The following is a 12,299-nucleotide window of genomic DNA, read 5'->3' as shown; positions in this document are numbered from 1 at the left end:
GTAATTCACCCACTGTTTGTTGGTTCCTCACCCTGGACTAAAATTATTATAAAAAGAGTGCGCTGACTTCTTTCCTTCACCAATTATTTTTTTCAACAGAGGTTTGTTAAGCTCATGCCAGGTGACTGGGCTGTACCTGTGTTCCCAATCTCTAAAGGTACTAACACTTCAGAGAATCACAGTGCACGTAGAAGGATTTTTGAGTTACGGAAAGATTTATTCTTCTAAATAACAGGATTCTTGTTTATTATTACTATTGCCCCCTCTCCCCCCTAGAATCTATATGTTTGACTGGGTCTGGTTTCTCCTTAAAGGGTGAATTGCCAGGCTATCATGCTTTAATAATACTTTTTATAAATTCTATCTAGTGTTTGTAAAGTGCTTCCATTTCTGTAATATCTTCTGTATAAACTGCTCAGTAAATGGGACCAAATTCAACTTGCCAATTTTTTAGGATTCTTGCTCATGTAATAACAATAGTCAGTGCTTTCAAACAGTAGAGGTAATCACCTCTACAAAGAGTATTTACTTATTTTAATTCCTAGCATTTATATTCTATTTGATAGCATGTGTTTAAGTTATAACTCAGGGAGGAGGAGAGAAGCAAAGCTTTGATTGAAATAATAAACATCTGTGAAACAGTAAACAATAGTCATATTTTTTATTCCAAAGTAGATTTTTTCCAGGACCATGGTTCTTCTGTTCCATAAGAACATTTTTTTTAAGCACATCTGTATCTGTCTTTCTCCTTGGAATGGTATGAGTGCTGTTGATGGTGCATTTTCAAATTTTGACTTGAGTAAAGACCTGAGTTTCTTTTTTGAATACATGTAAAAAAGCTTGTGCTTCTTGTGGACTAGCTACCTAGGCAAGCCAAATGAAACTGTGTCAATTACAGGCTAAGTCAGGGCAGTTGAGGCCAACTTTCTGGATTTTTCTGAGGTGCCTCTGTCTGCATTGCTCAGATCTCATAAGTGTTTGCTCAGATGTCTATTTGCTTTTAGGATGCTGATTTCTTTCTCTCTCTCTTTTTTTTTTTTTTGATTTCTTTCTCTTGGAGTTAAGACTTTCACATTTGAAATTTGGTTGTAATAACGTGTTTAGCTTTCTCTATCTAGCTTTAGTTTCTTCAGAGCAACTCAAACTTCTATGAAATATGTCTTAAGGACTATCTTGTTTGTTTTCTGAGTGTTTCAGAACATACATTAGAAACCCGGGCTTTCAGTGTTCATTCAAACCAAACAACCATTATCTTTAATTGAAGCTTCTTCTAACTTGAAGCCAAAATAATTGGTCGAGTCAGTGAAGGAAAAAAAAAAAAAAAAAAGCCAAGTTGATTTTCTGGCATTGTGAAGTCGTTTATTCAGCTCTGCTTCGTTAAAGCTGTTAGTATGAAACGCATCCTAGATTCTTTTTAAATTTGGGGAGTTTTCAAGTACTATCTATTCTGTCAGGGAAATACTTTTAATCGTAAAACCATTATTTTGTGGAATTTTTTTTTTTTTTACTTTAGCGAATTGTAACTATTCCTGTGCCTTAGAAATAGGACATTCTGCATACTAAATGTTTATGTGATTTCTTAAAACTAAGATGATTTTCCCTTCACAATTTTTCCTGAAAGCATTTTCAAACTTTAAAAAGGTATATTTAGCCTAAATTAGCAAATACATAGTTAATATTTGAAGATTTTTTTAGCCAAATAGCTGAATTGCTCATTATTTAGTGTGAAGGAGTAAATGACTCTTACATTTTTTTTTTACACATCAGATATTGAAGATGGAAAGACATATATTTATTTACAATTTCTGAAAGAGGCTGAAGGTAACAGATAACAGAATGTTTCATGTGGTTCATTCAGAAGTCCTTTAACAGAAGCCAACTGCATTTACAACATATCAGAATTTTTCTATACCTAACCAGAGAGTGTAATTTAGAAATGTAATATTACATTAAGTAGATTACATTACTGAAATTTTAAAATAAATTCAGATTATATAACATTACCTCTATTTAGGGCGTTTAAAAAAAATGTACTAAATAGTCTAACAGGTGTGTGTGAGTGTTCTCAGAATAGAGTTTGACAATTTATAACCCTATTTCCCTGAATGAGCAATATGTTTTCAGAAGAAAAGTCTTTTATGTACACGTTTGAATATAAATATATTACTCTATCTTTAACTTTTATTTTAGACCTTGATCTTAAATTTGGTTTCCCTTTTTCTAGTATCAACTGATGGTTTCTGTGGCGTTAAGTAATCATTAATTATCTGTTCCTATTAGAATAAAATTTTACCATAAAAATAAGGACTAATAATTTGTACAGATTGACCCATAGAGAATTAGTACATAAAACAGACATTTCTCTTTTCACTGGTCATGTAGAGCCATTTCTCAGTAATTATGTTTTTCTACTTTTTAAAAATGTGAAACTCACATTATTTTACTAAGTATTTATTGCAACCTGCTCATGCTATTTATCAAAACCTGGCTGTTTGCCATGGAGAAATAAACCTCTTAGCCTCCATAGAATAGTATTAAAAGCATCTTGTAATAAACCTCTCACCAGAAAGATGGTTCCATGGCAGGTATTCAAGGGCGGTATTGTAGGCAGCTCTAGGGTATTTAATGGAAAGTACAGACAACTTAAGTGATTCAATTTCACTAAGAAAAAAAAAAAAGCCCATATTCTTAACAAGTTGAATGTTGCCGTAGCTCCAGTCTTTTAAATCACATTGTTGCACAAAATTATTTGTCAGTGGATGGTCAAATGAAAAATTGGGGATGAGGTATAGAGAGTTTTGCTATTAAATAACATTTTTAATTTTGAAACCATTCCTACCTCTGCAAACAAATTCTAATTATAGGAGATGTTTGGTTTGGTTTTCTAACTGGCAGATAACAAGAGCAAGAAGTTCAAAGTCAGATTAGTCACAAATAAGCAGAATTTGCTTTTGTGGTATGTTTCTGCTTGTGGCTATAACACAAACCTATTATCTTATAATTTCTATCATTAGCATGCTAATATCATCACATTTTAATAACTTGTTAATTTCCACAGAAGCCTAGGTGGTAAATTTAGGTTGTGTGCTTTGCAGCCAGCTACCGGTTAGCAGATGGACAGACATGGTCATAGAAGTTGCCACTGTCCACATCACTACTAGTACTATGAACATATTTGTGATGAAAGCTTATTTTTCATTTCTTTCTTAGGTTCTCAGAGAAGAGTATTTTATTTTATTTTATTTAAGGAAATCTTTATTTTTTAGGAGAATGTATCAAATCCATCCTTGAAATTGGGATCATGTGGCAATAGAGTGTGTGGGAGAAGTAGTTGTGTGTTATTCGTAGTTTTGGCCCCTTAGGTTGTTTGTCCATGTCCAGATGAAAACATACATATGTTTTTCCTTGATTGGTTGAACTGGTTAATGTGTGCTTCTTATCTGTGTGAAGTGTTTTCACTGGAAACTCAAGGGGCTGTGATGTGCTCGATGCATTCCAGCAAATTGTAAGAGGTTCTGGAATCATTTGAATTGTGCCTTTATGTTGATGAGGTTGACCAAAGTATTTACTCATTGCTTTTGTAGATGCTGTGCAGATGCTTTTATATATCTTTTAAAAGTACTATTGAAGTGTGTTTATCTCATGCTTGTATTTCAGAGTATAATAAAATATATAATGATCACATGTAACCATGATGGCATGTGATCAATAGCAAAAAGAGTAACATAGTTAAGGCTTGAAGAGTTATTTTAAATATTTTTTAAACTAAAATAATATTACCCTATTATATTCTCAATATGTAGAATAGAGAACAGGCAGAGTGAGGAGGGGGGAAGGTGTTTCGTTATTCTAACTCCTTTTTTCCTATGCACTGTTATCCTACCTCATTATAATTATAATATACTTATAATCTGAGTTGTGTTTTTCCCTGATTATAATATCACTGCCTTTTCCTTAGTGTCACTACATAGTTTTTTATTATTCTTTTATTTTTTGCCATGATTTTGTGTCTGTACCACAGTCTATCAAATCAATGTGCATAGTTTTCTTGTTCATTTCAGTATGATGGATATTTTCTAGATTGCTTTATTTTTTTCATTATAAATAAAACTGATATCTTCATGAATATAATATTTAAAAAAATTTTTCTTACTATTTTTTAAAGCTAGCTTCCCAATAGAAGTTGTTTGTTTTTAAATAAAGGGACTTTAATTTTAAATGTTATTGCAGTCTTTTCCAATATAATATAACATATCAATAATGAATCTAGTGGGTCAAGAAATAAATTTTGAAAATAATTTATTTGCTGTTCTCTGCAGTTTAGCAAACAGTAATCATTTAAATATTATCAATAATGTAATGGCTATACACTGACCTTAACTTTGCCTATTCATATAGCAAATTATTTTAGATGTAAGTGTTGCTTGAGCAGCTCATGAGAAGGTGGTTCACGTTAGTTCTCTGGTCTCCTACTGTAAGCAGACTCCTGTACCTTTTCATATGGTTCATGGTAATCAGGATAATTATACATTTGTCCCTTAGTATCCACAGGGGATTGGTTCCAGGACTCTCGTCAGATACCGAAATCCGAGGCTTCTCAAGTCCCTTGTATAAAATGGTGTAGTATTTACATGTAAGCTACACATACCCTCTCATATACTTTAAATCATTTCTAGATTACTTATAATACCTAATACAATGTAAATGCTATGTACATAGTTGTACATACAATACATGTGCTATGTAAATAGTTGCCAGTGTGTGGCAAATTCAAGTTTTGTTGTTTGGAACTTTCTAGAATTTTGTTTTTTTCCCCAAATATTTTTGATCCGTGGTTGGTTGAATCCAAGGATGTTTAACCCATGGATATGAAGGCCCAACTGTATCTCTCTCTCTCTTTGTCTTACCTGAAGGGCCTGCCTTCAGCTCTCTAATCTCTCTTAACTCTACTATCACTCAAGCCTTTCATCTGTCCTTAAGACAACTACTCTTCTGAACTCCTAATCTCTGTATGGCTTGTGAATGTTTTCATGGTAAGTTCATCATGGTATATTGAATTATAGGAGACAGGTTTTATCTCCAGTTCCATTTCTCCTCTTTCTCTATTCTCTTCTTCCTTCTTTTCCTTCAACTCCTTTTCTTCTCTCTCTCTCTCTCTCTTTTTTTTTGACTGAATATCTCACTTTTCACTGACTTGATGTTTCAATATTGAGGGACAGATTACAAATGGGAAATGCTCTGCCTACTTCTTCTCACCTTGGAATTGGATGGTCCCTTAGAAGAGTTTAAAACTGTTCATATTCAAGCTAAGCAGCCTGTCTCCTAGTAAGAGAACAAAGCTATGTAGACTACTGAATTTTATAAAGATTAAATGTTATATTCTAATGGTACTTGTCTCTGGAAATAATACAGGTTATTCCTGGGAATATTAATTCCTGCTCTTGAAGAATAATCTGTTTGCCTAACTTCTTGGATTCAATATTTTAATGAAAAAAGGCAGGGGGTGGGGAAGAGGAATAGATAATTTTTTTTTTCTTTTCCTTGGCAGCTAAAAGCACATTTTTATCTCCTTTTTCCAGGGCTCCTGAAAGGATTTCTGGAATTTTTGAAAAACTTTGCTGATTTTAAACTCTGAGCCCATAACTCTTTACTGTTTCTTATTATCTGCTTATCTTGGAAATGCTGGTTTTCGGAGAATTGATCCAATTAAATTTGAGCTGTTTCCAATTATTCCTGGAACCCCTTCTTGTTTCAGGAAGAAATAGTAGAAATAAACAAGTTTTTTTTTTTTTTTAAGATTTGAAACTATTTGTAATATCTTGTGGACAGTTTGCCTACTGCATTTCTTCTAATTGTACCTTTCTTTTCAGAGAGAGAGAGTCTCGGTATCTTAAACCATAACTACGGGGTTTTAAGGGTCAGTCATTCCAATAAAAAGGCTATAAAGCCAGGAGCCAAATCTCAGTTTCTAGAACAAACAAGGAAACAAAGAGATTAGAACATTTTAACTCACTAAGTGAAACAGTGAAATTATGAATAATGCTTCTGTTTTTGGAAATTTAGTTGTGTTTGGGGATGACTTCTGTGCACTGGCCTGGCTGTACCAGTTGTTTAAATGTTGAAATTTGTCTGTACTGATTGGTATCCAGTGGACTCTGTGGCGCTTACCAAGTGCCCCAAGATCTTGGCCCCTCGCCTTAAATCTCTTCAAGATCCATGAATTAATGGGCAAACTCCTGGCATATCAGGGGACCTCTAAAACGTAGCCCTGTTGCTAAGGCTGTGATCTATCTTAATTGTTCATGCTTTATCAGTTGTGTATATATTTTAAATATCATTCCTGGTCATGAGACCAGACCTTAGGTGATCCAGCAGTTCTAGCATTTTGAGTTCTAGCATTTCTGGATTCTGTTTCTAGTTCTGACACCAACTTTGGCTTCAGATATTTTAGATCTATTTACTTTTTCTATGCCTTAGTCTACCCATTTGCATCAGGATCTGAGGAAACCAGACTCATAGACTCAAGGATGGATAAATACCAGCTGGAGTTTGTCCAGTGCTTAAAGGTTTTAATCATAAATTGGTTTACATGTTAATATGTAGATCAGTTAGCATTTTCCATGTATCAGGCCAAAACTTAGTGGCTTAAAAGAACAGACAGTTATTAGGCATGATTTTGTATGTTGGCAATTTGGGTTGGGTTCAGCTGGTTGGTTTTTATTTTGGTATCACCAGAGATCCTACATGTGGCTACAGTCAGCTGAGTGGACTACTACTGGCTGATTGATCCCAGATGGCCTCAAACACAAACTTTAAGTTAATGGGGGTGATCAATCCATGTGCCTCTAGCATTTAGTGGGATAGTCTGTGCTTCTTCACATGGCAGCTGGGTTCCAAAAGTGGCAAAAGAGGGCAAACATGAGGTAAGAACTTCTCAAGCCTTTGCTTGCATCTTCTTTGCTAACATCCCATTAGCCAAACAAGTTACATGGCCAAGCCCAGATTCAAGGGGTAGGGAAACAGAGTTCTCTTTGTCATTAGAGAAGTTATGAAATATTTGTGGTCATTTTTTCAGTTGATGACAACAGCACGTAACCAAATTTATTTTGATAAAGAATCTATCCCAGAACTGGGAATTCCAGTGGTTAGGACTCAGCGCTTTCACTGCTGGCTCTCAGGTTCGATCCCTGGTCGGGGAACTAAGATCCTGCAAGCCATGTGGCATAGCCAAAAACAAAAAAACAAACAAAAAAAATCTATCCCAGAAAAAATATTTTAGAGATAGCTGTCCTTGTCTATAGAGAGAATGCACAGAAAAAAGAATATTTTAATTTAGTTCACTTTTCAAACTCTCTTCTGCCTAGTGCACCTTGGGACATTATGGACTCTGGGTTATATGTGCTTGTGAAGGAAGTCGTTTATAACAAGTGCTTTAAAGTTATTTTTTTTATCTCTATTAGGTTTTAAAAAAAATCCTTCCTGAGAGAATTATAAGCTTCAAGAGATAAAGGATTGATTGCTTCTTTTGGTATTCTTTCCCAGTTAGTAGCCTGCACATAGTGTTATTGGCTAATCTGTAGCCTCCACTGACTAGACATAGACAAGAATTTCACGTTAAGCATGTTTACATCATTTTGTTATGTTTGCTTGTGACTCAGTGCTTTTTAGCAGTTGTTTAAAATAATTATTTGAAAAAAATAAATCTTTGCATTAACGTGAGCTGCTTATTTGTGCCTTGAATTTTGAGCCAAGAACATTGGTTTCTACTGTGAATTTAAAGCTTATTTCTTGTGAAATCTGATAAGTCATGTCCAACTTTGGATCTGTCGTTTTACATGCAGCACACGTGAATTTCATCAAACGCTGGATCAATTCTGTCAGCCGCCAATGAAACATCTGGTAGTGTAATGTGCTCAATTTGGTATCTATTGAGTAAAGTATCAATCTTGTAACAAATTTTCAAGTGATTTCAGAGCATTCTTATTGGCTAATTACTGATATCAATAATAATTATGTTAAACTTGGTACTTCTCTTTCCATGTTATAGTAGATGTCTGACAGTCATAGAACAAGGAAGCTAATATTTTTTCTAATGTACCTGTGAGGAAATGACTTAAGAATTACTATATTGTTTCCTCTCCCTATGGTATTAAGATGTCTTTCCAAATGCGTATGATAGTCTAATCTATCAGCAAATCATTAAATAATGTTACAGGGACTTTGGAAGGTACTATTGGTGGAACAGATAAATCCATGTATTATAGAAAAGTTCTCATCACTACCCATAGTCATATAATAATAGTTGCTATAATAATAGTAGTCATATAATAATAATTCTCTCCCTTGCTGCAGTGTATAGACATGTATATGGTTGCATCTTTTTCCCTTTGGCTGAAAGGTCTATATTCCTTGTTCCTATCCATAAAATATTTTGGATGCTTCCTTTGCCATATTTAAATTTTATAGGTGAAAATTGCCTTTTCATTTCCAAATAGCCATTAGATGGCAAAGTCAGTGCTTTGGGTAACGTTAGGATTCTTTAATAATTAAAGGCAATTCTTTTCTTTGGATGCTTCCATCAATGAAATTTCTTGCAGCAGTCACTTTTCCATATACCTAAGGCAGCAAAGCTCTTGTAATGTTCTCTGGATGTATATAGATTAAATTTTGAATCATAACAATAATAATAAGTAAGGTTTTCTACACACTTTTTTTTTTTGCCAGAAAATAGGCATATACACTACTTGGTGTGAGTGATTTCATTTAATACTTCATTTCTCAGGGATTTCTAGAGGAAGATCACAAAAATTATAAGTGCATATTTAATGAAAGAAGACAATAGTAATCAAAAGTTACTTCCTAAATTTGCCTTCTGTTTGGTTTCATAACATTTATTTAACTTTTCATAAAGAAACACATACCATGCTTATAGGTCATTTTTTTGTGTGCTCTTTGCCCAGTGATGTGATTGCTAATATTAAAAAGTCAAAGAAAAGATGTCCAGGAAACAGGGAACTGTCCCTGATGACAGGGACCAGTATTGAAGGATCTGGAAGAATTTTCGATATGGCATATTTGTCAAAAACAGTTGGGTAGACTTAGACTTCTGTATCCTTTGCCATGTTGCTGGTACTTTCAGACATCTCTTTTTTATCACTGTAAAATGTGAAAAATCACATTTCAAAAGCAAGAAGGGAGCAAGGAACTGTTTTCTTGGACCACTTACTGCTGCACTGCCCTCATCTACATTGGCTGTCCTGTTCATGAGGTCTTCCGTACCTCAGTCTTTTCCCTTCTGATGGTGGAAACCATTGAATTTTGTTACTCTCACTTATCCAATGGTTGTGAAGGAGCTGAACTGATCAGTAGGTGAAGCACTCAGGAAATAGACCCCACCCTGGAAATCTAACTCATTAATTTTATTATGGTAAATGTTAAATGCTTGCTACTATATATTGGAAAATATGGCAAGATTAAACCCATACCTGTTTTTTCTATTTATTATTTTTTTCTTTTAAAATCATCTCTATTGCGGTATGTATAGTGTCTGTACTATAAGCAGTATCTACCTCAGTGTACAAGTCAATGAATTTTGACAAATGTATACACCTTTGAATCCACGACTACAATCAAGATGCAAACATGACTCCAGCAACCAATGAAACCTGCATTGTGTCACTATAGATGAGTTTCGCAATTTCCAGAATTTTGTATAAATGGACTCTTGTTTCTGGCTGCTTTCACTTAGCACCATGTTTTTGATTCATCTATGTTGTTGCATATATCATTCAGCAATTAGTTTTTTTTCTTTTTATTGCTGAGTACAGTTTCATTGTATGGACATACCATATTCTGTTTAATCCATTCACCTCTTGGTGGACATTTAGGTTTTCTAAACCCTGTTTTTATGTTTTTTTTTTCCCCCACCAAATCTTGTTCTTAGTGCCACCCACTAATTATTTCATGTCCTTAAACCTAAATTTCATTCATCTTTGGTCATTTGCTCTACTACTTGGTTATATTCTTTATATACTACAAGAAACCAATCTACCATTAAAAGTTTATATAGGATATGTATATTTCAGTAGAATTACTTAATATTTTTAAAAAATCAGTTCTTAATGATTTCTTTCTGAAACGAAGTGCTTCTAATCAAGAATGTGTATTCTTTTTCTCCAGAAGTCACTTTTATCTCTGGGCCATTTTTGTTAATTTGATGGCAGCAATGATGAGGATTTCCCTAGAAATACATGCTGACACATAGGTAGACCAGCAGTCTGCTGACAGAGCACTTCCTTGCTTCAAAGAAGCAGTACATGACAATTAGAGTGATTTCAGTTATAAAAGTTGATAAATGAAATGCAGAGTTTTCTATGTTCCCCATTTGAATATAAACTCTTTGAGACTTTCATTAGTTTTTTTTTTTTTAAAGTAACAGTCTTCTTCTGGAAGTTACACTCATGGAGCGAGCTGCAGCCTCTCCACTGAAGCAAATTTTTGAAGACCAATTTTGCCTCTGCCAAACTTAGTATAGCTACTGAAGTTAGGAGCAATGTGAGTTTAGGAGGACTGTTCTTTTAAATCTTTCTTTTAGATCATTTCTTTTAAACATCCAGACTTAATGTCTAAGTACATTCACATTTTAAAGTTCTCTGCGACTCCCTTTGTTCCTGTTCTCTCTTCTCTTTCTCTCCAGTTTTCTTCTTCATTTTTCATCTGCATTTACATTTCTCTCTTTTTCTTCCTATTCCCCCTCTAGCCACAGATTCTCCAAGGAAGGACTGAGCACCACAAGAGAAATTCTTTCTGCTCTTCTTTGACCATCTTGCCTATGAAATTTTGCTTTCCTAACCCAGAAATCTCAAAGATGTTGCTAGAGTGAGTTCTGTATCCTATACCCTGGCAAAGCTCCTAGAACTGGTCCCAGTGGGATTTCTGTTTTAGAAGCTGCCTTAAGATCTTTGTAACATTGTTCAGTTTGCTTTCCTAAAAGAATTTCAGCCAAATGCATCTCCTTAAAATGTTTTGCCAAAGTATGTGACCACTTCATCAGTGTAAAGATTATGTATATAAAAATACAAACATATGTGTGTGTATGTATATACTTGAATATATATATACTCACACACACACAACTCTAAACATATGTATATCTAAACAACTAAGTAAGTCCCCTTAGGCACCTTCCTCTTCTACTCCAAAAGCACTTCCTTCCTCCCACTCATAGTTGCTTTGACTGCACTGACTGTGTAAGGCTCCTGGGATTCTATCTCATTCCATCTCACGTTCAACTAATCATGTATTCTTAGCTTAGTTGTGATGATATAACAATTAGGCAGTTGTACTTGTGCTTCCAACTGCATATTGGGACCCTGGTGAACCAGTTGGCTAAGTGGAGGGGTGAATGAGGCAGTGGGAGAGGTAGGGGAAAAAGGTACTGATATGCTGGCATAGGTTGTCTTTGAGCATTAATAAAAGAAAATTGCCATTTTTAATTTGATTTACAACCATATTAGCAATGACTCTTACAGCAGGGAGAAAATACATCAGACTTGGTTAGTGGACATTTAGGGTCTTGTAAAATTGTTATAATTTGATAGTGTCACTGATCTTAAAATTCAAAAAGACCACTCATAGCATATGGTATAATCATTCATTAATTCAGTCTTCAACTAATACTTGAAGTGAGCCTATACTATATGAAGACTCCTGTGCTGGGTCAGTGGCATGGATGAAGCATACTCTTTTTTTGGGGTGATATGAAAATAGATGTATTTAGAACTAGCAGCACAACACTTCACTGACATTATTCAAAAGGTCACATCTGATATCCCATTTAAATCTTTGATTGTTTTTTTCATGATCTTCTACAGGTCTCTCTTTATTAGACTGTGGCTTCAGTTTCAATGAGGCATACACCTGACTTTAATGTGTATTCCCGTCAAAGTCTCTGGCATTAGTGTATTAATTTATTATTCAAAAAACTCTTAGTGAGTACCTATAGGCATTCATTATGGGCCAACAAATATTTGATGTTATGGAGATGCATAGAGGTCAATAAGATACTCATTCTTATACCTTGAGCTTACAGTCATGTAAGAGAGAATGATTTGGGAACAAATCATGTTAGTCACTGTGAGACATGTGAATGGGGCTATAAATCCTCCAGTGCCATGGAAATCTTAAATTCCCTGTTGACTTGGTATTTCTTTTATACCAGACCTTTATTGAAAACTAATGGGGGGTGGGGAAGAAAACTAATTTTGTCAGCTAAACCCAGTCCATTATTTTAGGAAGAT

The sequence above is a fragment of the Mesoplodon bidens genome (assembly GCF_964165515.1).
Source record: "Mesoplodon bidens genome assembly, chromosome: 7".
In the NCBI taxonomy this organism is placed as follows: domain Eukaryota; kingdom Metazoa; phylum Chordata; class Mammalia; order Artiodactyla; family Ziphiidae; genus Mesoplodon; species Mesoplodon bidens.
Note: the sequence above shows the minus strand (reverse complement) of the source record.